This window comes from Dermacentor albipictus, unplaced genomic scaffold, assembly GCF_038994185.2.
Source record: "Dermacentor albipictus isolate Rhodes 1998 colony unplaced genomic scaffold, USDA_Dalb.pri_finalv2 scaffold_82, whole genome shotgun sequence".
NCBI lineage: Eukaryota > Metazoa > Arthropoda > Arachnida > Ixodida > Ixodidae > Dermacentor > Dermacentor albipictus.
In genome coordinates this window covers 266,096-290,338 of record NW_027225636.1, presented here as the reverse complement: position 1 = coordinate 290,338, position 24,243 = coordinate 266,096, and the positions used below count along the sequence as shown (strand labels likewise).

At 47.9% G+C, this 24,243-nt stretch overlaps 1 long non-coding RNA gene across 2 annotated transcripts in view; it reads right to left on the bottom strand.

The window, feature by feature from the left end:
• The window catches only part of LOC139053220 (uncharacterized), a 31,198-nt gene extending 17,679 nt beyond the window's left edge, over positions 1-13,519 (bottom strand). For both annotated transcript variants that reach the window (XR_011510319.1, XR_011510318.1), the window contains exon 1: positions 12,974-13,519. This is a non-coding gene — a long non-coding RNA (uncharacterized lncRNA). The remainder of the gene's footprint in view (positions 1-12,973) is intronic.
• Positions 13,520-24,243: the final 10,724 nt, after the last annotated feature.

Below are 24,243 nucleotides of genomic sequence, written 5' to 3'. Positions count from 1 at the left end.
TACTCACAGCCGATCCTTACTCCTGAACCTGCCCAAATTAATAGCTTGGATACTTCTTCCAAGGACGCAGTGAACAGCATAGGAGAGATTGCGTCTACTTGTCTGGCCTCTTTCTTTATAGGTATCTCCCTGTTTTTCTTGTGGAGAATAAAGGCACCTATAGAGTTTCCAATATATTTACGTAAGCGTTCAGTACTCCTTGATTACGTAATGCCTCTATGACTGCTGTTATCTCTACTGAATCAAATGCCTTTTCGTAATCTATGAAAGCCATATAGAGAAGTTGATCATACTCTGCGGATTTCTATATTACCTGATCAATGACATGGATGTTATCCATTGTAGAGTATCCCTTCCTGAAGCCAGCCTGTTCCCTTCGTTGGGAACAGTTTAGAGTTGCCCTTATTTTATTGCGAGTTATCTTGGTGAATATTTTACATAATACTGGGAGTAAGCTAATGGGCCTATAGTTTTTCGATTCTTTAACATCTCCCTTTTTGTGGATTAGTATGTTTGCATTCTAGTTGTCTGGGACCATTGAAGTTTGATCTCTATAGATAGTATCGCTTCTGCTGTATAAACAGGAAGCTCCCCCATCGGTAACTATCTTCACAGCACAGCCGTACCTGAGTAAAGTGAATGTAGGGACACACACTAGATAAGAAAGGATTGGGAGACCTGGGTGATGCACTATAGTACTGTGCATACACATTTCCCAAGCGTCACCACATTTTTGGATCTGATTTGATTGCAAAAGTGCCTTTTTAAAGCTAAAACTAGCTGTCTACAGCATTACTGGGCCCTTCAGGTCGCCACTCAAATGAAATGGATGTTGATTGTGCAATGGCTTGATCATTGTCGACAAAGCAAGCTTGTACGCGTGTTTAGCTAAATCTCCCGTTTTTTTTATCATTGTGCACTTTTATTTTTATGCAGAATAAGTGGAGGCCATTCCATCGTAAACCGCTGCTGCTATGATCTGGAGACTGTACAGGCATAGGAGGCTGCTTGGTTGTGCGTGTGTGTGTCTGGTGGAACTTTAGGAATTTGCTGTGCAACGCCAAGGCATGTTTCGTGAACTAGAGGCAACTACTCCATTTTTTTTTAACTTGGTACAGTGCAAGTGCTGGATTTTTTTCATGGCATTGGAACGATTCTGCCTGTCATCTGCATCGTCAAATCACTTGCAAAGTTGTGCTCTTCCTAGGGTCCATCAATGTGGTTTGTGCAGAATTTGTCTGGAGGAACTTCTTACTGTTTTTTTTAAAGTCATGGCCATATTCTATGTTGGTGAAATTGCTACCGCAGCAAAGCCATGGCTTTATGAAACACTGTTACTCTTCTCTACAAAACTTCTGTGCAAAAGCCTTACATTAAGATCTTTTTTACCTCAATATTTCAGAGTATTTCTGTTAGTCCTGTATGTGCATCTACCTGTCGCCTCATTGTTAGCATAAACGCACCAGTGCGTGGTTCGTACACAATGCAGTGCACAAGCGGCAAAAACCAAATGCATGTGTGAAATGCTAAGGCAGTTCATTCCGTGTGAGCGTTGCCCAAATTTCTCTGGACAGAGGCAGTTGGCTTGCCAGGAATAAATTCAACTGTTTTGCAATCTTGCTCATCTGCCCAACACTGGATGACATCTAAGAGACTTTCCTCTTTGTCCTGGTGACAGCTTGCGAAGGAAGGTGTCAGGATTGATGACTGCATATGGTGAGTGCATGGCTTTTCACCGAGATATCACTTGGCTTTACATATTTTTGGGGAAGTACAAAGCAGGGATTTTTCTTTAACCATTGACGGAAGTTTTGAGTATGTTCAGGTTGTTATAGGGTGAACATTTAGCGGCACTAAAGCCAGCCGTGAACTTGAACACACTAAACAAGCTGAAGTTGTTTAACTTGGCCACAGAGTTGAGCCTCCAAACTGTCGAATCGAAGAGAAAGCCAGGGATCATTGAGGTGATCGAAGCAATCGGGGCAGACGACGAACTGAAGGAATGCCTGTAGAGCACTACACGTAAGGAGGAAGAGCGTAAGCGCCTAGAAGAAAAAGAGCTCGAGCGGGCAGCATTTGAGGCTAAAGAAGAGCGCGACCGTGCTGCACACGACACACTCGAAATGAGGCGCCTAGATATTGAGTTTCTGAAGGCTGAAAATACTGAAAGACCTAGCACAGAGGCACGAGAAAGCGAGTGCAGAATGAGACTTGATGGCATCCGACACAGTAGTAGGGGAGATAGGTCTTTTTCTAGCGCAGTTTGAGCGCGCAGGTGAGAAGGCAAAATTTGCGAGAAGCATGCGGCCGCAACACTTATTAAGTTACTGCCACGTGAGGTAGCTGATATCATTGCCCGCATGGGGAAAGAAGCAGAGGACTGATAAATTCAAAGCGAGTCGGCTTATAAAGTATAGATTATCAGCAGAAGCATTCAGGCGAAAATTCAGGGAACTCGAGAAAAGCAAAAGTGAGTCATACTCAGATTTCGCATACACTTTGGAGGTAAGCCTGAAAGAATGGCTCAGAGAAGAGAGTGCACTCGGCGACACAGAAAAGACAATGCAGTACGTTGCATTAGAACAGTTCTTCCGCCAGCCGCCCGAAAACATCCAAGTATTGGGTCCAGGATAAGCCAGGTGCGGACACTCACGAGAGCGGCTGATCTCGCTAAGGGGTATGTAACTCGCCGTGCGTTCGAAGGCGAAGAAGCTCCTAAGGAGAGGAATAAATACAGTCCCGTCAAGCCAGAGCGATGGTCAAAGTTAAGTCAGTACAAATCAAAGGAAAGGTCAGATTCGGTGAAAAATAGTGACAAGAACAGCAAGGGAAAGGAGGAGAAGGGTTGAAATCTGGGCCAGTTGGTACATACTTGAACGAAAAAACCAGTCAAAAACACAAATGACAAGAGAAGAAGTTCACGACACAACGACTGGGGGAGTACAAGTATGTACCAACTGGCCCAGATTTCAACCCTTCTGCAAAGCATTTCTTCTTCCCTGGGCGTCTTTCTAAATGTTCGTACACCCCGAGTCGGAAAATATACAAACTAGCCATAGGACTACCGATCAGCACCAGCACGGACAAGTTGCTGCAATTAGGCCTACACAACACTATAGACGAGCTCATTGAAGCGCAATGTACGGCACAATATGAATGCCTCTCTAAGACTAGAGCAGGCAGACACATCCTAGAGAGATTAGACATAGGTTACCACACACAGCATGGTGTCAAGGTGGACATCCCGAGAGATACAAAGGAAAGATTGGTAATACCTCCCTTACCAAAGAACATGCACCCAGAACACAATGAGGACAGAAGAAAGAACAGAGCGATGCAAATACAGAACAAATTCGGCAGCGACAAGGACGCAGTGTTCGTAGACGCGGCTCGATACAGTCACAGACGGGGATTTACGGCAGCCGTAATCGATAGGGATAAACGTTGCAAGACATGCGCAACGATACGCCCCTCAAGTAACGAGATAGCTGAAGAAGTAGCCATAGCGCTCGCAGCAGCTCAGACTAACGCAACCGTGATAGTCAGCGACTCTCAGACGGCAATAAGAAACTTTGCCAACGGCCGAATCTCCCCGGAGGCACTACGAATTCTTCTTGCAGGAGGGCAAAATTACAAAAGAAAGATATATATCACCTGGACACCCGCTCACACCCAGCAGTTTGTACAGCAGTTTGTAACTGCCGCCATGCGACAGACTGCTTTTTTGTCAATTTTGCGTGAGGTCGCGGGAATATGCACCTCTGTAACCTATAATGTTTCGTAATGTCATTATATGTTGTCATTCTGTCCTCCCACTCCCACTCATTTACCGCACCGTCACGTCCGGAGGGTGTCGGGGCGTCACTTGCGACTGCGGCTCGGTCCGTAAGCCCTCGAGCCGCGTCATGTGCCGCCTCGTTGTTGCCGTCCTCCGCGAGGGTGTGAGCGGGTGTCCAGGTGATATATATCTTTCTTTTGTAATTTTGCCCTCCTGCAAGAAGAATTCGTAGTGCCTCCGGGGAGATTCGGCCGTTGGCAAAGTTTCTTATTGCCGTCTGAGAGTCGCTGACTATCACGGTTGCGTTAGTCTGAGCTGCTGCGAGCGCTATGGCTACTTCTTCAGCTATCTCGTTACTTGAGGGGCGTATCGTTGCGCATGTCTTGCAACGTACGTTTATCCCTATCGATTACGGCTGCCGTAAATCCCCGTCTGTGACTGTATCGAGCCGCGTCTACGAACACTGCGTCCTTGTCGCTGCCGAATTTCTTCTGTATTTGCATCGCTCTGTTCTTTCTTCTGTCCTCATTGTGTTCTGGGTGCATGTTCTTTGGTAAGGGAGGTATTACCAATCTTTCCTTTGTATCTCTCGGGATGTCCACCTTGACACCATGCTGTGTGTGGTAACCTATGTCTAATCTCTCTAGGATGTGTCTGCCTGCTCTAGTCTTAGAGAGGCATTCATATTGTGCCGTACATTGCGCTTCAATGAGCTCGTCTATAGTGTTGTGTAGGCCTAATTGCAGCAACTTGTGCGTGCTGGTGCTGATTGGTAGTCCTATGGCTAGTTTGTATATTTTCCGACTGGGGGAGTACGAACATTTAGAAAGACGCCCAGGGAAGAAGAAATGCTTTGCAGAAGGGTTGAAATCTGGGCCAGTTGGTACATACTTGTACTCCCCCAGTCGTTGTGTCGTGAACTTCTTCTCTTGTCCTTTGTGTTTTTGACTGGTTTTTTCGTTCAGGAAAGGAGGAGTCACCCGACCAGAGGGCAGAAAGGCAAAAGAAAAAAAAGCTTTCGAGGCAAAGAAACAAGTAGTTTGCTACAACTGCTAAGAAACGGGGCATATCTCCATGGGGTGCAAAAATCCCAAACTAGTGTTGATGTCACTAAGTAGCAATGAGGAAAATCTGAAATTGCTAGAACCGTACAATCGAGACCTCATGGTAAACGGCAAACCGTGTCGGGTACTTCGCGACTCAAAAGCCACAATGGATGTGGTGCACCCGTCGTACGTGGAGGAAGGCCAGTTCACGGGAGAATGTGCTTGAATAACACCTGCTTAACCTCTGCTGCAGGTCGGCCCGGCATTGCACTATCTCCGGGATCGGCCCACGTATGGGGAGTTTTTTGCTTACCACGCCAACACGAACATTTCATTGGACGGTAGAGGTATACCGCTTCGCTGTAATAATACCAATTTTCAAATGAGGCGATTGTGTTTCTCCACTTAATTATTGTCCAATCTCCTTAACCAGCACTACTCGTAAATTACTTGAACATATCATACACTGTCAACTCATCAACTTCCTTGAAGAGCATAACATTATTTTCAAGCATCAGCACAGTTTTTGCGAGGGCTACTCATGTGACACCCTACTTCCCGGTTTTATTAACGACATAAACGCTGGGTTTCAAGTTGATGCAATACTTTTATATTTTTCTAAGGCATTTGATCGCATTCCAGACACTAGGTTGTTGAATGTTTACAACTTAACATTCACTCTAATATAATTGCATGGATCATCAATCCGCTCTCATCTAGAATTAAGTTTACATCAGTTAACAATTCTACCTCATCTTATGCTGATATTACGTCTGGAGTACCACAAGGCAGCGTACTTGGACCTTTACTCTCTCCAATCTATATTAATGATTTACCCAGGTACGTGAGGAACAAAATCAGACTATTTGCAGATGATTGTATATTGTATCAATGTGCAACAAGTAACACTCATAGCCACTTAGTAAAAACTGGCCTAGAAGTGATATGTGCATGGTGCTCTAATTTGTTAGTGCCATTAAATATTTCCAAAACTAAACTGATGTCTTTCACTAATAGACCACCTACTCCCTCGATAACAATGCTGTGTAGAACTCGCCACAACTTACAAGTACTTTGGTATCAAGCCCAAACGCCATCAGAGCGACGGTTTTGAGCGACAAAACGAGCCATCGCGCGAACAGGTCGGACATTCTTTTCGCTCGATTGCTCAGTTATGGAAATCTATAATACATCGCTCGTCGCCCGGAAGTGCTATGAGCGACTATGAGTTCAGAGGGTGTATATGGATGACAGCGCAAGTAAGAGAGAAAAGGCGATGGGAGGAACTCGTTTTCCCCCCAACAGGTTGAATGTGCACAATGCCCTCTGGAGCTCCATGGCCGTCGTCACTTTAGCTGCTTGACAGCTGTAATTATCCGTGACTCCCCGCAGAAGCACTGCAGAAACTACAGCGCTTCCCTTTCTACTACCGTGCATGGCCAGATGGGACACAGATAGAACTGTAGAGAGGAGGAGAGGGAGAAGAGGCAGTTCCAATATAAAAGAGGGGGGAGGTGATGTGTGAAGGCAAGGAAACAGGGTGTCTACCAAGTTGGCATTCCCAAGTTCCCTGAGTATTCCAGATTTTCCCTGAGTGCCTTTGCAAAATTCCCTGAGTGATTCAGAACTGTTTTATGTCAAGACAGGCTGAAGCCATATCGCCCGATGCTGTCACTCTCTAGTAAGCATATGAAGAAAATAAAAAAAAAACTTATGCCAATGTGAATACTAAGGAGTAGTGTTTATGTTATTCAAGAAGAGAATCGAAGGGAGGAGTTAGTAAAATGCACAGCAAATAAAGTGTCTTCTAAAAAAATTTCAAATCGAGTCGGACACTCTCAAAAACGAATAAAAAGGAGATGCATACAGAAGCAAATATTTTCGAATATGAGCTATTTCTATCAACTGATAGCAAGCTCATGGGTTATGAGGCCCGAACTTTGTCACAATTGAGACTCTCTCTCAACAGCTCGTAATTAAGTGAACCTCAACTGCCCTGACATACTCTCAGCCTGCGCACGATGCCTTAGTGTTATGTTTCACTGCTTTAAAGAGTTTATTTTGGTTTCGATGAAGGACACCTGCATCTCAGCATCAGCCAACAGTTTGTTTTTTGAGCTCGAGCTCCTTCAAAACGGCGGCAGCACGCTTCCTTTCCCGTTCATTTCTCAATGCGTAGGTCCTTCCAGTTCTTGTCCTCCTTCCGCCACTCCTTCGTCCCACGGACCATTTGATGCATCTTCTTGGTCAGTTGCACACTCCACGTGCGATTTTTCTAACTCCCTAGGGGGCTCGAAAACGTCCGAAAAATCGGCCAGTTGGAAAAAATAAATGCATGTCATTCGCTGGCCTTGAGAGCTCAAACCGCCACAGGCACATTCGAAAACACCTTGAAGGCATCTTGATACACGTATTAGACATATGGGTGCACGCGTGTATAATTAAGGAATACATACTGTGTACCGTGGCAATAGCCCCTTTCCACGCTTGTTATGCTTCACTGCAATACTTTTGCGTATGCTACACCAAGTAACATTTCAGTACAGAGGCGAAGCTGACTTTCGGGAACCGGCATTATACAACGCGTGCTTTCCAAGCTCCTAAGCCAATCGCGAGGGCCGCAAAGGCGGAGCCCGTGCCATTGCTGACAGCAGCGAATTCTTTCAATAAAATACACAACACCCAACGGCAAGAAGCTGCATAGCGAACGTCACCGCAGTGGTGGTTACGGCTGCCAGCGGATCTGCGTGCGAGAGCGCCGGTTCGAGGCGGCGAGGTAATGAAAATGGCAGAGGTACGTGGTGGCTTTGATTATTGCCGTTTCGGACCTGCGGTCACGGCAAAACGTCCGGAAAATCGGACGGCGAAGAGTTCTTGCGTCAAAAATATCAAACGTTCTGATACATTGACTCTGTGGGGTACGTGGTGGTGCCGTGAAGCCGTCCAAATTGTCGGGAATACGGAAAGTCGGTCGTTGACTGTACACTGGCAGCTCTCCAGCCGACGACAGGACGTCAAAGACGATTCATTACGATTCCCGACTGTTACTCAAGCCAGCATTACTTTCGACCCTTTCAATAAAATTGCAGCTAATTTTCCCTGATAGCGGCACAAATTCCATGAGTTGTCCATGAGTTTTTCCAGACTACTCAAAATCCCTGAGAATTCCCGGTTTTCCCGGTTGATAGACACACTGGGAAGCACCACTACTACACGACAGCAGTTGCGGGGAAACAGGATACGCTTAAGTTCAAGATACGGTGCAGTACGTTGCTGCTATTTCTGAAAAACAAACGCCATGCAGATATGTCAAGCGGACAAATTACGCAGGGCGTGCTTAAGCACAGCCGCATTAATTAAAGCCCACTGCAGGGTCTGGGAGCGGTCGACCGTCAAATCAACAGTTCTGAGCCCACCGCGGTAGCTGCGCGGCTATTGCAATGCTAGAGGTCGTAGCCGGATGTGGTCCCAATCGCGGCAGCCGTATTTCGACGGGGGCGAAATAGAAAACTCACGTGCACTTAGATTTTGGGACATATCTTAAAGAACATCACAGTGTCAAAATTAATCCGGAGTCTGCCACTACGGCTTAATTGCCCCATAATCCGAGTGTGGTTTTGGATTAAAGTACAGCCCCCATAATCCAATTCGATTTTAATACTTCTGCCACAATGCGTGCCATGTGAGAAAAATGGCAACGCTCTACCCTCTCAGAAGTTATAAAATATGGCGCACAACTACGCGTCAAGCAAACACCCCTCCCTGTGTGTTCTGTGTACTACGCAGAAAAATAGCAGTGGTGCGGGCAAGGTAACGTTAACATCAACTCACCACTCTCGTGTTAGCCTAAACATTGAATAAATGAAGCTTTAGCCGTAAACATCACAAATCAAAGAATCCGGCACGGAAAGCTTTGCTTTCATCGATTCCCACAGTGCGTGGGATCTGTATAGTTTTTTTTTTTTTACCTTTGGGACTGTGCTAAAAATCCGCACGAAGCTGTAACGATAACAACGATCCCACCGCGGCTCGAGGCCGCAACGAGGTGCTATGACCAGGATGTCCAAGCCCAGTCCGTCGATCCAGCAGATCTCGGCAGCCCTCGAAAGGCAACGACCGAGCGAAACCGGAGGGAGGCTGCCACCCCAAAAGAGGGGCAGGCGCAGTCGACCAAAGGAAGTAGTGCGGCCGCGGCCGAAGTAGAGGCGCCACACACCGCGAAGACGTCATGGCCGCGTCACGGTGACGCCTCCCTAAAAGGGGAAGGCTAACCGTTCTGCAGGCATTCATAACAAAGTTTCTTCACTCACTCACCCTTGCTACCTTGCCTCCACTAACCATACTCTCGGACTTCTTAAACATAAGTTAAAAGAAGCCCCAATGCATGTTAAGAAACTAGCATACACCACAAAATCCGTCGCAAGCTCTCCCGAGCCTATAATGAATATGCGCAAGCAGTGCAGTTGAAAATGAAGTACGTATGGCTTCAACTTCTACGTGGAGTGCGGAAAGTAAAACTTGTAAAATGGCCATGTACTACAAAACACGTCAGCAAATTTCACTAACATACAACAAGAGATTCAGACCCAGAATCAAACCTACATGTAAACAATATCGCAGCTATTGCTGAAATATTCGTCGAGTGCAATGTACAAGAGACGTCAGAAAATGTCGGAAAAATCTAACGAGTGACAGGCTGGGTATGGAAATTATCGCTGACCACAGTATAAACGCAAAACGCAGCACGTGGTTGCAAAACGCAAACGAGCTCACCCTTCCGGTATTGCCTGCACTTAGGGCTTACATCAAGTAACCAAAATAAATAACAGACCATTTCACAGACATCCATAGCCGTCATTTATTAACAAGGAGAAAAAAAATTGGCTGTGGCTTAGCTCTGGGTAAACCTGGTTGAATTGCGAAAGCAAAGTTTCCTGGGCACGTTGTAACCTTTCTCTCATTCTTCCTAGCTTGCTTAGCTTTCGCCTTATAATTTAACCGTTTCGAAGCAGTAGATCAACTAGATTCAGATATAGACTCTTCGTCGGTAATTTCCATGGCGAGATTAATCAACCAACGCGTAGCGCACCGCTATTGGCGGCGAGGAGTTACGGAGTCGCCATCTATCGGAAGCGCCTCGCTGGCGTAGTATGAGGGATCACGTGGCGCGCTCCTCATAGGTTTTGCTGTCAGCGCTCACTGAAAACACTACGCGCGAGCTCTCCCGGACATTTCTGTAAGTACTTTCGAAACGAGAGAAGTTTCTTACTGTCTAAATAATAATATTGGGCAAACTGAAATCACACAATCGTTTACAGACGCTATCTCTTTACCGAATACGTACAGCGAACGCCACTGCGCGCGGTCGCCGCGATGGAGTCTCCCGAACCGGCTTCTTGCCTGAAAGGTAGGTAAACGCTGGGAGCAAACTATGTGAAATATCTTCTTATAGTGTTTGTATAACTAAATGGAGTGTAATAGAGCGAAGCCTCAATGCAGCGACCGCGCAGATTTGCAGCGACCGACTGCGCATCTGCATGCTTGTCCGCGCACTGTGTCGCTTTCTCCGCGCACGCGTTTTCGCACCGTGCCATGAGCTTTAGGCCGCAGAATATGAGCATTTGACAGTATACAAGCAACCATTGTTGCGTGGGCGCTATCAGACCTGTTCAAAAATAATTTCATTGTAGAGACTTCGACGCCTACGGGGACTGTGATGTGCCGTCGCGACGATTCAATCTTTTTTTCTTCTAAATTCTTCGACCTTTCAATACTATTTCTCGAGTTGCGTCGCACTGATATATGTTTATCGGTGTTCTCAGCGTGCAATTTCCCGCTGCTCCTTTTTTGTAATCCAGTGCATTAATTCATAACACAAACATGACCTTATGCCATGCTTTTTTTTTTAGATGTGCTTCTTACCGCTGCCTTTCCACTCCACTGAACTTGCCAGTATCTGTAGCATCGACAAGTTCATAGACCAAACCGTCATGACATTAGTCGGGCAGCGGACTCGGGCGAGCGTCTCAGTGGACGTTTTCAGAACATCGCAGACCGGGCACCGTAGCAGAAATCTTCCTCGCGTCTGTGCTTGCTGCATACCCGAGTTGTAGCCGATGACTGTTTGCCGGTTTTATGTTTCGCGAGCCAAGCTTCACGCAGCTTCTTGTCCTGCGGCTACGTGTGAATAAGGCTGCCACCGGCCTCCGTTACGTGCGTCCGGCCCTGCGGCACCGAGCAGTAGCCTACCATGCTGCGCGCCTTCAAAGGCAGCCACTACCTATTGCAGTGCTTTCAAGCGTTGTAATGGAGACACTCGAAGCGGAAAAATTTCGCCACTAAATGAGGACCGCAGCGTACGAGGAAATTTACACTCGTTTTCAGCTCGCTTCGGCGCGCCCGAAGCAGCCGACGCGGCCGCTATGTCCACGTGATCCCTCCTAGCACGTCACGCCGACGGTGGCGCCAGCTTTTCCAGTGGTGGAGCTCGAGGCCAATATATCCCAGTGAAGCCGCCACCGAGCGAGCGCAAGGCGAGGTTGTCGTCATATCAACGGAGAGACCACCTAGGCGCGACGCATGCTCGGGGGCCACTGTACACGCCACGAGCGGGAAGCAAGCCGACGTCACGCGTCGTCATAGCAACGGAGAGAGCTGACGTCACACCAGCTGCTAAGCGCCGCGCCGGCTCTGGGGGAGCCACGGCGTGGCCACAGCATACGCGACGAGCGGTTAGACCTGGCGTAGTATTAGACAGCTTTAGTTACACGTACGTGGAGACTTCACGTACGCAAACGTGAAGAGCCTACAAACCTTACGTGCACGCTATCTGAAACGCTTTTAGCTACACGTACGCGACGCGCCCCAAGAGGGACCACGTAGCTCCATCTATCGGGAAATGTGAACCCGCCGGTAGCCAATTCATTCCTGTCACCGTGTTTCGATGCAAGCGGTCTTCGCGTGCACGGCCCGCTATCGCTTGTTCGTGATCTCGCGGAACTCCCGCGCGAAGCTGTCTACGTGGGCAACAAACGCACGCAAAGAATTGAATCGCACGTACGTCCGTGAGACTAGCGCGCGGCCGCTACGTTCTACGCATGCGCACTGCTTACACGTAGAAGCTCTACGTACGCAAAGCCTCTACGTACAGTCGAGCGCGATTTGAAGGTTATCGCGCGAGCGTCGACCGAGAACGCGAACAGCGCCATGGCCAAGAATTCTCTGCCGAGGCGAGGGAAGTATCCGGCTGCTTCCCTCACTCTTTCTGCTGTTCCTACAGCAGCCGTCACTCCCTGCTGGGCTATCAGTTTCTTTCTTTTTTTGGTTCTGCGAACAGGCAGTGATCGCAGTGCGCACGACGTATTCTTCGGTATTATCTGAAATTGGACGTTACGAAGCTGTGTCTAGCCTATATAACGTCATTGCTGCTGAGCCAGGAAGAATGGGTGACCAGGAACATTAGCTTAAGCCCGCGAAGATACGAGGTAACCAAGTCCACACTTTATCGCAACAAATAGAAAGCGTAGAATACAGAGAAAGGGCGGTGAGTTTGTCTCGGAGTGATGGTTGTTGTATGTAACAGCTAACGATGGAGAGAAGAATGCGAAATCATGATTTTTCCTGTCCCGAAACCGGCCGCCAGGTGCCTGGAGTGCTGGGCTGGCTAACCCTCGCGCGATAACCTCCAAATCGCGCTCGACTGTACGTGCAACTAAAACTATCTATTGCTTTCGCAATAATAAATACTTTAGAAAGTCGGGAAGCCTGCAGCAGAGGAACAGCGCGAAACAGCTGCTCCGAAACAATACGGCACCCTCCCTCCCCACGAAAACGGCAAAAATGGCGGCGAGGCAGATGATTCCGGTACGTCTCCAGTTTCACGCTCGAGCTCGCGAGGGTAATGGGCCCGGCGTCGAGCATCAGCTGGTCAACTCAACAAGGTCTTACTCTATGTTCGCTGAGGTCGTGCACAATTACGAAAACCGCTACAATACCCGCCTCTTGTTTAGATGAAGCACGAACAATTGGGCGCGAGTTCGGAGAGATGACAAAAGGGCAATAGCTTCTTTATTTAAGTGCTTAAAATTATGCTCTTTATAACTCGAAGAGACAATGAATAGAGCAGTGAACATATTTCATATGTACTCACATTTAGAAGCCCTGCTGTGCGTTCTCAAGGTTTGCACCGACGAACCGCATTGTTTCCCCGGGCAGCCGTCCCAACTCCGCACAACATACCCTCAAAGTTTCGTCGACGAACACCACAAGGAAGACAAGAGTTTTGGAACACATCGATACGTAAGCTGCCGAAGAACAGGAAGCAGCTTGTCTTGTCGAATCGTCCAACCGGTCCACGACCAAATGACGCAACCGTTGCGCGGCAAATTTATCCCTCCGCGAGACCCAACGTTACTTTGGCGAGACCATAGTCACACAAGGGGAGAGAGGGTTAGTAGCGACCGCCAGGCCCGGCGTCTCCGCCGCTTCTGCGAGCACCGAGTGCGCGCCAAATCACCGGCCTGGCTCTTAAGTGCCGTGTGCAGGCGTTGTCTTATTGGTTAACTTGAGCCACGAGATCTGCCGCTTCGCTAGTCGCACGAAGAGTTTGAAGGAAGGCGCCAGTGTTACGCCTGACCTTGAACTCGTTGACCGGGCCAGCTACTTCGGCTTTGGCGGGAAAAGGCCGACTCCGCACGTTTTCGTTTCGGTGGGGGAAAGAGATGTCGTCACCCTACAATGATGACGCCTACTCGTTTTCGTTTCGACCGGCCCGTTCAGTTACTTAATGCGTCACTAGTCACTGTGTTCGTTCTATAGAAAGTGCGATAACAAGGAAAATTTCTGTTTGTACTGGCAAAGACGTAATCGGGAGTACGTTCTTAAACAAATTTACACTCTTTGGGTCGTATCTTGCCACACAAGAATAATCGTCATCTGTCTTGCTTGCGTTTCCTTTCTTGAAAACGCTGTGCTCGCTACTTTCCTGTCGATAATGCTCTCATGGTGATAACGCGCATGCCGTTCGTGACTTGGAAGGGCTGGGCTCACAGCGTTTAAGAACGGAAATGCGGACGAGAAAGATGACGATTATTGTTGTGTGGCAAGATACGAGCAAAAGGGTGTAATTTTGTTTAGGAATCTATGCACTAGAAAACAACTATTAATTGGTCTGTTGTAATATCTTCGAACTGGCAACGCTCAAAGTGTGCGCGACAGTGTGGCCGCTTCCTTTGGTTTTATCCCGTCGTATTACCTTTGTTTGTTTTGTGTATACAGGGTTTTTTTAGCTGCACCAAATTTTTAAGATTAGAAAAACGTAAATCACGGTAACGTTATGTTTACCTTTCGAGTGTATGGATTGGCGGCCTCATACAGAGCAATTTCCGCACTTACGTGGACAATTAGCGAAGTTACGCTAAATTAACTAATTTCTAATTATCAACGATAGGTGGCTACAGCAAACCAGTACTTTGGGGCCCATCCCCGACACTACCTATACTAGCAATCAAATTTTGAATAGCGGAGTTCATTTGGGAGCTACGCGAACGATTAATTCCGCTTGGCAGGTTCCTTGAAACCGAAACTGGCTGGAAAAAGTGCGTCTTTGTCGTCAATGCGCCGCCCCCCCTCCCCCCTCTCCCTTTCGTCACGTCTCTGAGGTCACCGCTGGTCCGGCGCCGCAAGTAGCTTTCGTTATGCTTTCGTTATCCGCTTGCTGTCTGCGGGTTTGGCCTAGCGCTTCAATGCCGGCGGGCCGCTAAATTTACTTCGTCATTCCGTTTGGCGCCACGTGTGTGTCCATGCACTTCCACCGACGAAATGCCGTTTCAGGCTGTGGATGAAAACGACGTTTAATCAAAATTCACTTTCTCCGGGAAAGCTATCTCGAACGCGTGAGCGCGAGTTGTGTAAATGAAAACGCGCAAACTGAAACAGATATGAACATAACTCACCAAGTGAAGGGGAAAAAAAGAAAGGAATACTACTACTGCAGCAAAGACAACCTGCTCAATGAACCCGGAGTTTAATGCACTCAACAAAGCTTTAGTGCTGGAAGCCACTGCTCAGCAAGCTACTTGTTAGCAGGCTTATACGTATTTCACACACACATACACACAAAGTGTTGTTCCAATCACATGCCTTTAAAGGAACTGTTCAAAACGATGGCCATTCGTGGCAACACACATCATCAACCTATCTTTCATGCATTTAAATACTCGCTTGAGAATTGCAGCACATGCAGCAGTGATCCTTGCTTTGAGGTCTTCCACAGTGGCAGGTTCAGTGGCGTAAACAACATTCTTCACGTATCCCCAGAAGAAGAAATCTAGAGGGCAAACGTCTGGAGAGCAGTAATAGTAAGTGACTTTGAAGTGGGAAAAGAAGAGATAAGTGCACTACCGTAACTGTCTCTCGCTTAGGATGTCACCTCAACAGTACTGCACGGGGGAAGGGGAATAAAAGAGTGAAGAGAAATAAAGATGGAAGAGGGGGACGAGCGTTAGGCCGCGAAGAAAAACAAACAAAAAGAAGCATTAAACGGGGCCTATGGCCGCGAGTAAATGTTCGAGGACTCAAAGAACTCAATGAGAGCTGGGAAGGCTCTTTTGAGTAAAGCCGAAAAATCCCTAGGAACTAGACAGTCCTCAGGACGGGCTGTGGGGAGTCTTATGCGTCGATAGGAGGCGATTAGGGTTTCTCGAGCTGAGCTGTAAGCCGCGCAGTCTAGAAGGATGTTTGCGAGAGTTTCATCAACGCCAGCAGTTCAGTTCTGGCAAACGGAACTGACTGCGCCTGAATGGCGAGAGGTCCGCTCCGCTGTGTTGAAGCAGCCAATGCGGATTAAAAGGGCGCTATCGGCCTGTGAGAGTCCCAGTTTTGGTAGCAGCCGAGGTGGAACGCCAGCGGCGACGCGATTGTCAGGGTGTTTGCTTCTGACTGCATTTGAGACCAGCTGGCGTGCAGTGTCAAACAGGGAAACGAAGTTGGTATAGACGAGGCAACCTAAAGTTTGCCCGCGCGGCACAAGCGCCGAATGCTCCCCTAGCGGACCGATGGAAGTTTCGAGGGTGGTCGCTGCGCTAGCACGCGCCCGTGTTCTGTACGGCGGGAGCGCTCGTGCGCGTGGTTTTTGCGATGCCGAGTGCGACCTCATCAGCCAGGAAAGGTGGCACGCAATACTGATGTGCTGTTGATTGCCGCAGCAGCCTCGAAAACACGAAAGGTCGTACGCCGCCCGTGAAGTTCTACAGATTTCCGGGGAAGTGGTACGAGAAGGACAGACGACAAGCATGGATAACTGCAGTGCGCCGAGTCAAGTAAGTCTCATACTTTCGCATTCGCGTGTAATATCTTGAAAGCGGAATAGTCATATGCCTGTTTTTAGTGCACGGCCGTTTGTTTAGTCGTGTCGCGTTGTTGCATTGTGGTGGCATCCGCCGTTTGTTAGCGGTAAATGCATGCGTGTTGCGCCGCTAAGCTCTACGACGCGTGCTCGATTCCCAGCCACGGCGGCCGCATTTCGATAGGGGCAAAATGCAAGAACACCTTTGTTACCGTGTGCTTTGATTTTTGTGCATGTTAAAGAACCCCCAGAGGTTAAAATTATTCCTGAGACTCCCCATTACAGCGGGCCTCATAATGATTTCGTGGTTTTGGCATGGTTTTGGCTCTTAGAACCCCCGAATTTATTTGATTGCACTGTGCCTTCCCTCGCGATCGGCATGGACGAGCTCAAGAGAATTATTTCCCTTTTCCAAACGCCGCAACTTAAATTACTAGTTGTGCAGGTAACGAAAGGGGCCGCGCGCTACTTTTGTGTGGTAGCAGACCGTATTTAATGCAAGCCGCGGTCGTCGCGTGCGTCGGGAAGCGGCAGATCGGAAAGCAGCCGCTCGAGACGTGCGCGTTATGTTTGTTGTTTGCACATGCTTTCTAAGTATCTAAGTGTGCAAGTATCATAACTTGTAGTGGTACCACTCTTGTAGAATAATATATGCACACAATCACAGGAACGTTACCTTTGCAAACATATTATTGGGAGTAGTTTAATCCCCACAACAAATAGGCACACATACTGTTTCATTTATTTGCGATGCAGATGGAAGCGGCGCCAAACAGACCAATGGCACTCATAACAGTCTTCTCAGCAGTCAGCACCACCGGGACATGTGCTTTCGTACTGCAGCGACACAGCTCTTGAGCAGCAACAAGACACGTGTGAAACAGACTCCAGAACATGCCTTTTAGAAGTGACGGAACCGTCAAGAAGCAGCCCAATGGATCTGCAGTCATCGAGTAGTATGACAACAGAAGTTCCTGCTGCCAGTGTGACTTATGCTGTAATTGAAATAAAAGTGGCTAAATTTCTGAACATGGCGCGTACCTCTAACTCGACGTCGTCTACGATCTTGTCGGACACCTGTGACACGCACTTGGCTTTCACTCTCACATCACCATCCACAATTTGTTCAACGCCGTACACGTTCGAAAGCAGACGCTCCCCTATCGTGAGGTTGCCGCCACGAAAAAAAGCTGTCGGCGTCGGCAACCTTCTTGAAACCGCACGGCAATCTTTGCATCGCTGTTGCGCAAGCAGGCGATCTGCCACCGTCAGAAACGGAGCGCCGTGAGAAAGACCAGCGAAGAAAAGCGCGGACGGCACAACGTAAACGAAGCGGAGACTACGCCACGACGCGACCACGCTGCTTGGCGTTTCCACATTGGGGCGCCGTCAGGAGAGGCGCAGTAGCGCCGCCTGGCCATGGTTTTCTCGTCTATACAGCCACCGTGGCCGGGATTCGATTCCGCCACCTCGTGCTCAACAGCCCAACACCATAGCCAAGTCGTGGAACAAGATGACCCCATTCGTCAATTTTCCACGTCGTTTGTTCTTGATTGCGACGGGCAGCCAATCCAGCGTTTCACAATATGGGAAAGGATTGATAGTTTCTCGGGCTTTAGAAAATTTTATCAGTAATGGCCCCTGACGATCGAGAAAAAAAATAGTAAACAACACCTTTCCAGCGGAAATGACGGCCTTTGCTATCTTTGGGGGCGGTGAGTTCGAATGTTTCCACTGTAAGCTTTGCTTTCGTGTTTAAAGGGACACTAAAGGGAAAAATGATTTCTTCTGCATCAGTAAATTACCGTTCTACAATACCAAAAACACCACTCTTACAACGATAAGACGTTTGGTAAGCCAGAAAAAGCGCAACAACGAAATACAGGTGGCGACGCCTACTTAAGTTCCCGCATCTGGGGGCTGTGACGTCTTGGATTTTGGTGGCATCTTCTAGGGCCTACCAATTATATATAGCGGTACAGATTGACTACATTGTGTTCTAAAGGAACCAAATATTAAACATGGCAAGTTTCGGGAAGCTTTATTCAGCCAACGCGGCCCAAATGCGAAAACATAGTTTGGAATCCCTGACGTCACGCTGACGTACAGGCGCTGGATTTTCGGCGCGAAATTCAAATACTGATACTTGGAACTTCATTTTCTCATCTAATAATCAAACTATCTTTTTGAAATGACTGCCTGCAGGGTTCTCAAACAATGCTGCATTAGTCTATACTTATTTATTGTTTCGCTTTAGTGTCCCTTTAAGGCTCGTAATAGTGGCACCATGGTTCGTCCCCGATCACAAATGCAGGCAAGAAGCCGTCACCCTCATTGTGATACCAGATCAGATGAGTCAAGGCAGTGCGGAACCTTCTTCTGGCAGTGGTTCAAAGTCTTCGGCATCCATTGCACACGCAATAGCCGATGATCGAGACATTGATGAACTATGGTGTGAACCGAACCCCGACTGATGTTTACACGCTCTGCCAGTTCATCTATGTTTATCCTCCGCACTTGTGTTGGGGGTGATTGCACGATGGCTTTGGCGCGGTCTTGGATTGCCTTTGCAACTTTCACGTCCTTTTTGAACCGTTTGCTCCAATGGTTCACAGTAGCCAATGAAATGCAATGTTCAACGTACACGGCAGCCATACGGCGAATAATTTCCTTTTGGGAAACGCCTTCAGCTGTCAAAACACTCACGGCACCCCGCTGCTCAACTTCTGAAGTGTCCAATTATGTCACGCAACCACGTTCAATCCAGTGTATGAGACCATTAAACAACATTTACCCTCACATCTGCATGTCACTTTTGTAAATGAAAGATGCCTGTGTGCTATGCGCATATGCCTCGCAGATAATGGACCGAACAATTTTTGCGCGGGGTGAGTAGGCTCACTTTCATTTAACTCGCCCTCATTCATTAGAAATGCAAAGATGCAATGGAATATACAAATGCTTGATAAAGGGCAAAAAAGTGTCACTGGAAAGTTCACTGCACATGTACACAAAACCTCGCAAAATATCTAAATATACGTACAAGTCTCCAATAAATCTACGTGTCCAAGAAAAAGTCACTATACATAATGCGTCAAACAAGGTAAATAAACATGTAGCGCAATCACAGATTCACAGAATCCTAAATCCCGCCCCCATTACATCCACTCCCCCCGATGTATTGCGTGCGACGGAAGGCAGCACGCTTGCTCCCCGCTTTTCTCCTTTGTGCACACAAGACTGAAAGCCACCATCGTTGGCTCACTCATTCCACCCCCCGCCCTAGGCTTTCACTCGCACATACAGCATGCAGCACACGGTCACGATGTTATCACCCTTGCATTTCAAATGGAACATGATGGCGACAGCGACAGCAAGAATGCGCCTGAAGTGTCCATATAATTGCTGTCGCAATAATATAAGAGTATCCAGCGACTGAAGAGTCTCGTGGCCAATTACTTTCCACAAAAGAAGAAGTAACAATATCGAACTTTCACCATGCGGCAATTCGCTGCTCCGCAACAATGTATTTTTTTTTTCTTTTATGGGGCGGGAATGCCGAAATGATAGAAGAAACGCAGAGGAGAGTATGTTGGGGCCACAATCCAATGCCTTCTTTGGAGACCTAATGTGGATACCGAATGAATATGGAAGAAAACGTGAGACTCTTGGTCCACTGAGAACCACACGCATACTCCTCAGCATCCTACATCAACGAGACAAGACTTTCCGGAGAGGTTGCGCTCAAGCGAACCCAGTGTAATCCGTCGAGTCCTCACAAGGATGGCGGTGAGCGACCATTGTTTCTTTTTTTCGTCTGTTAGCCAGAAAGCGTCCAAAACTCTGCCAGGTAAAAAATCCACTCGGCCAGAGAAAACAAAACGCGCACTGAATTGCACTGCGCGGTGGTCAGATTAACGGGAGAAAAATGCATGCGCTCTGGCTAGCTCTGGCAGCCCACAGGTAGAGTGGCGAGAATAAAAAAATTGAAGAGGCTCAATGTGTCCTCCCGAATGAAAGTCAAAGTAGAAAAAAATAAGTAAGAACGTAGTTACCGAGGCTGGCTTTAGTGTCTTGTCATGGATGCTTTGGCATAGGTGAAAAAAAAAATGTTGAGATTTTTATGCGACATGATGGCACAAATGAACCACCACAACGCTTCATCTCATCAGACCTCGCTGCATTCTTTGTGAACTTGTCTTATGGTGTGTTGATTTGGCTTGCGTCATTGTATGTTCTCATCTAAGGCTTTAGAAAAGTCAATGCACCTTTGGCGTCAAATGTTTTATAACAACTTTAAACCCACCAACTTCCGCAATTGAATATCTCAAGCACAACTTTGGAAATGTCAATGCACCTTTCACATCAAAAGTTTATGACACCTTTATGCACATAAACTTTCAGAATTGACATCCATGCGCTTCGTAATCACAACGCCCTTGAAACTTTGCGCTCGGATGGGGCTGCTTGCGTTATGACTCCCGATGCATGGGCGTTTTTGCAAACTCCAGCCCGAGTTCGCAATGTTCACGTGAAATATTTTTTTTTTTTTTTGAGCGTGAACAACACATTCTTGATAAAATCCAGTGATTTCCGGCGCTGGGGGGTTGCTTTGGTCGACGGCGCATGGACAGCACGAAAAAATTTCGGGGGGGGGGGGGGGGTTGCTGAAGCCCCATAAGCCCCACGCCCCCCCCCCCCCCCCCTGGCTACTCCCCTGCGCTGAACATATGAGTCGCACTTTCATTTAGGAAAAATTGTTCTTCCAGTCTCATGCATTGTTAAAATTGCTTCACGCAAGCCTTTCGTCTATGTTTTTGAGGAAAGATGTTGCCCCTCAAAAATTAGCGATTCAACACTAAATGACTCATACGAACACTTGCAATAGACCACCTCGCTCTACAGTGGTGCAACAAAGTTGACACGAAGTTGGGAAGACGCTGTCAAGGGAAATGCGACACTGGAACCACTACCACAACATCACTGTTATGATACTGCCGGAATGTCACAATGCCGACAGCACAGCAACCACTGAATGACAGTTGTGGATGAAGCGCATTAATGACAACAAAGAAACCATGGGATGTACGCAATGGTGTGGTGATGATGGTATTATGACCACTGCACAGCAACCATGAGATGTTGATGCTATGTAGGAAATAATATGATGACAATGGCCTAACACACACAGTGAGATGACATGATGATGGAATCATGAGCCCGGTATGCTGACAAAATCAGGATGACAATGGTTCCATCATGAGATAAAAGGCAATGATGGAAATGGTATTGCACAATTCTGACTCGAAGATGCTGGCACAGTGAGTGCATCGGCTTGACTGATGTAATAATGAGAGCTGATTTCACGGTACGAAGACAACGGCATGGACAGCAGCACAATATGTAATGGCAAGGCAGTGAGAGTGATACTGAAAATGACACAAAGTCGATGAAATGACAAGAAAGGAATCACAACAGCATTAGCGGTATGAAGTAATGACATCGCGACGGCATGCTACAATGTCATTACACTATGATGCTGGAATGTTGTAATGATGTGAAACCATTCTTAGTGCTCTTCTTTTTTAAACACTATTCATGCAAGAGGCACGGTGCACTACATTCGTCTACTGCCAACAGAAAGCAAGAAGACTATAGCTATACATACCCACACAGCCACACAGGTGTTGCGTCTTGGAGGCGGCAAACTGCTAGCTGAAGCCCGAAGCACAGCACACTAGCAATTCTGCAAATAAGTTTACCCACACCGCACGAAACACAGCCACACAGGTGTTGGGTCTCAGAGGCAGTAAACTGCTAGCTACAGCCGGAAGCACAGAACACTATCAAACTGCAAGTACGCATACGCACACTACACGACACACAGCATCACAGGTGTTGCGTCTCAGAGGCAGTAAACTGCTAGCTACAGCCGGAAGCACAGCAGACTAGCAAAACTGCAAGTATGCGCACCCCCACTGCATGACACACAGCGACAAAGGTGTTGGGTATCAGAGGCAGTAAACTGCTAGCTACAGCCGGAAGCACAGCACACTAGCAAAACTGCAAGTATGCAGACCACCACTGCACGACACACAGCCACACAGGTGTTGCATCTCAGAGGGAGTAAACTGCTACCTACTGCCCAAAGCACAGCACACAACTGCGAGTATGCACACCGCCACTGCACGACACACAGCCACACAGGTGTTGGGTATCAGAGGCAGTAAACTGCTAGCTACAGCCGGAAGCACAGCACACTAGCAAAACTGTGAGTACGGACACCGCCACTGCACGACACACAGCGACACAGGTGTTGGGTATCAGAGGCAGTAAACTGCTAGCTACAGCCGGAAGCACAGCAGACTAGCAAAACTGCAAGTATGCAGACCGCCACTGCACGACACACAGCCACACAGGCGTTGGGTATCAGAGGCAGTAAACTGTCAGCTACAGCCGGAAACACAGCACACTAGCAAAACTGTGAGTAACTGTAGTTCCACCACATGGAGCACACTGACGCACATGTCGGGCCGTGCCGGAAGTAAGCTCACTGTGCATAATTTTTTAGTTGTCCAGTGCATGACGTTGTGCACTACGGCGATCTTGCTCAATGTGTAGGAATTGTGCATTGTGACTGATGCCATAAAGTGCTATTTGCCTATCCTGTGTGGCCTTTCCCCTTGCATACAGCACTCTGCTGCCACGAGTCGGACCACCGTCATCATTTGGCAAGACGTCTTCCTGGTCGTCGTCGTGATCCTCACCGGAAATGTTACTGTCGTCATCAAGAAGCAGCTCGCTGGCATCGAGGAATAGGTTATGCAGCGCTGCACAAGCCACAACAATCTTTTCGGCTACAGCGGTGCAGTACTGCAGCGGACAATAACGCTTCAAGCAGCGGAACCGGCTCTTCATAAGGCCGATGCAGCGCTCCACCACAGACCTCATCAACCCGTGAGCCTGGTCGAAATGGCCCTCCGGAGACAACACCGCCGGATGCCCCAGAACTGCCTGCAGTGCACTGTCGCTTGCCCAATAAATGTAGCACAGGTATTGCGCCGAATTCATTACAGACACTGGATATGGTTCATAAGAGCATTTAGATGCATTTATGTACTGACCAAGCAGAAATTCTCCTCTGTGGACGATGTGATTGTCGGCGAAACTTCTCCACAGGGCTGAACCATGCCGCACGTCCGCGTCGAGGCAGAAGCCCGCGAAGCAAGGGTCGGTGGCCAGCACTGGCATGTTAGAGTCGCACACCTGTGAATTGTAGTACATCAGTAAATTATGTCGCTGTCGGGACTTGGAATTTCTTATACATATGATGAGTATAATAGGTAGAGCATGCTTAAGACCATGGTGTTCAGCGTATAGTATCCCTTCTGGCACCAGTAGGTCTGCTTCTCGGTTGGGGGCAGGTCCGGGCCGGTTATCGCAGTGTAGGTGCCATCCACGCATGCGAAGACGTCAGAGATGTTGCCGCTCCGCAAGAAACCTTGCTTAACAAGTGCTATGTCCGATCTTGTACGTGGAAACGACACCCAGCGCTGTTCGGTGCCGACACAGACGATTGCTTCCGATATGGCACAAACGCAGCAGCTCACAGACGGCTGGCAAAGCGATACGGTGGCTTCCCTACCGACAGCCATTTGGAAGCCACCGGTAGCATAAAATCGAAGGGCACAAATCACCTGATCTTAAACAGTGAGCCCTTCTCTCTTGTGCACCAGGTCGTTGGCTAACCGCTCGCACAGCCATATGGCATTCGTTTTCGAAAGGCAAAAGTGCCTCCATAAGACTCGTCTGACATGGGGAACGGGTCCCGTTGTTTTCGAAGTCACCTCTCCTCCATTTTAAAAAAGCAAGAAAAGCAGGCCCACGTCCATTGTAGTGCCGCAGTCTACTCAAAACAAAGGAATGGCAGAAAGATCCATTGATGCGCTGTGGCTGTTTGAATCACGTGTAGGCACCAAAGCATGTTCAGTTATGAGACAAAATGTGAAGAGTAAGTGCAACACCACTGACGTCAATCTGACGTTTCAGAAAGGAACCGGAAGCTAGGTGCGCCC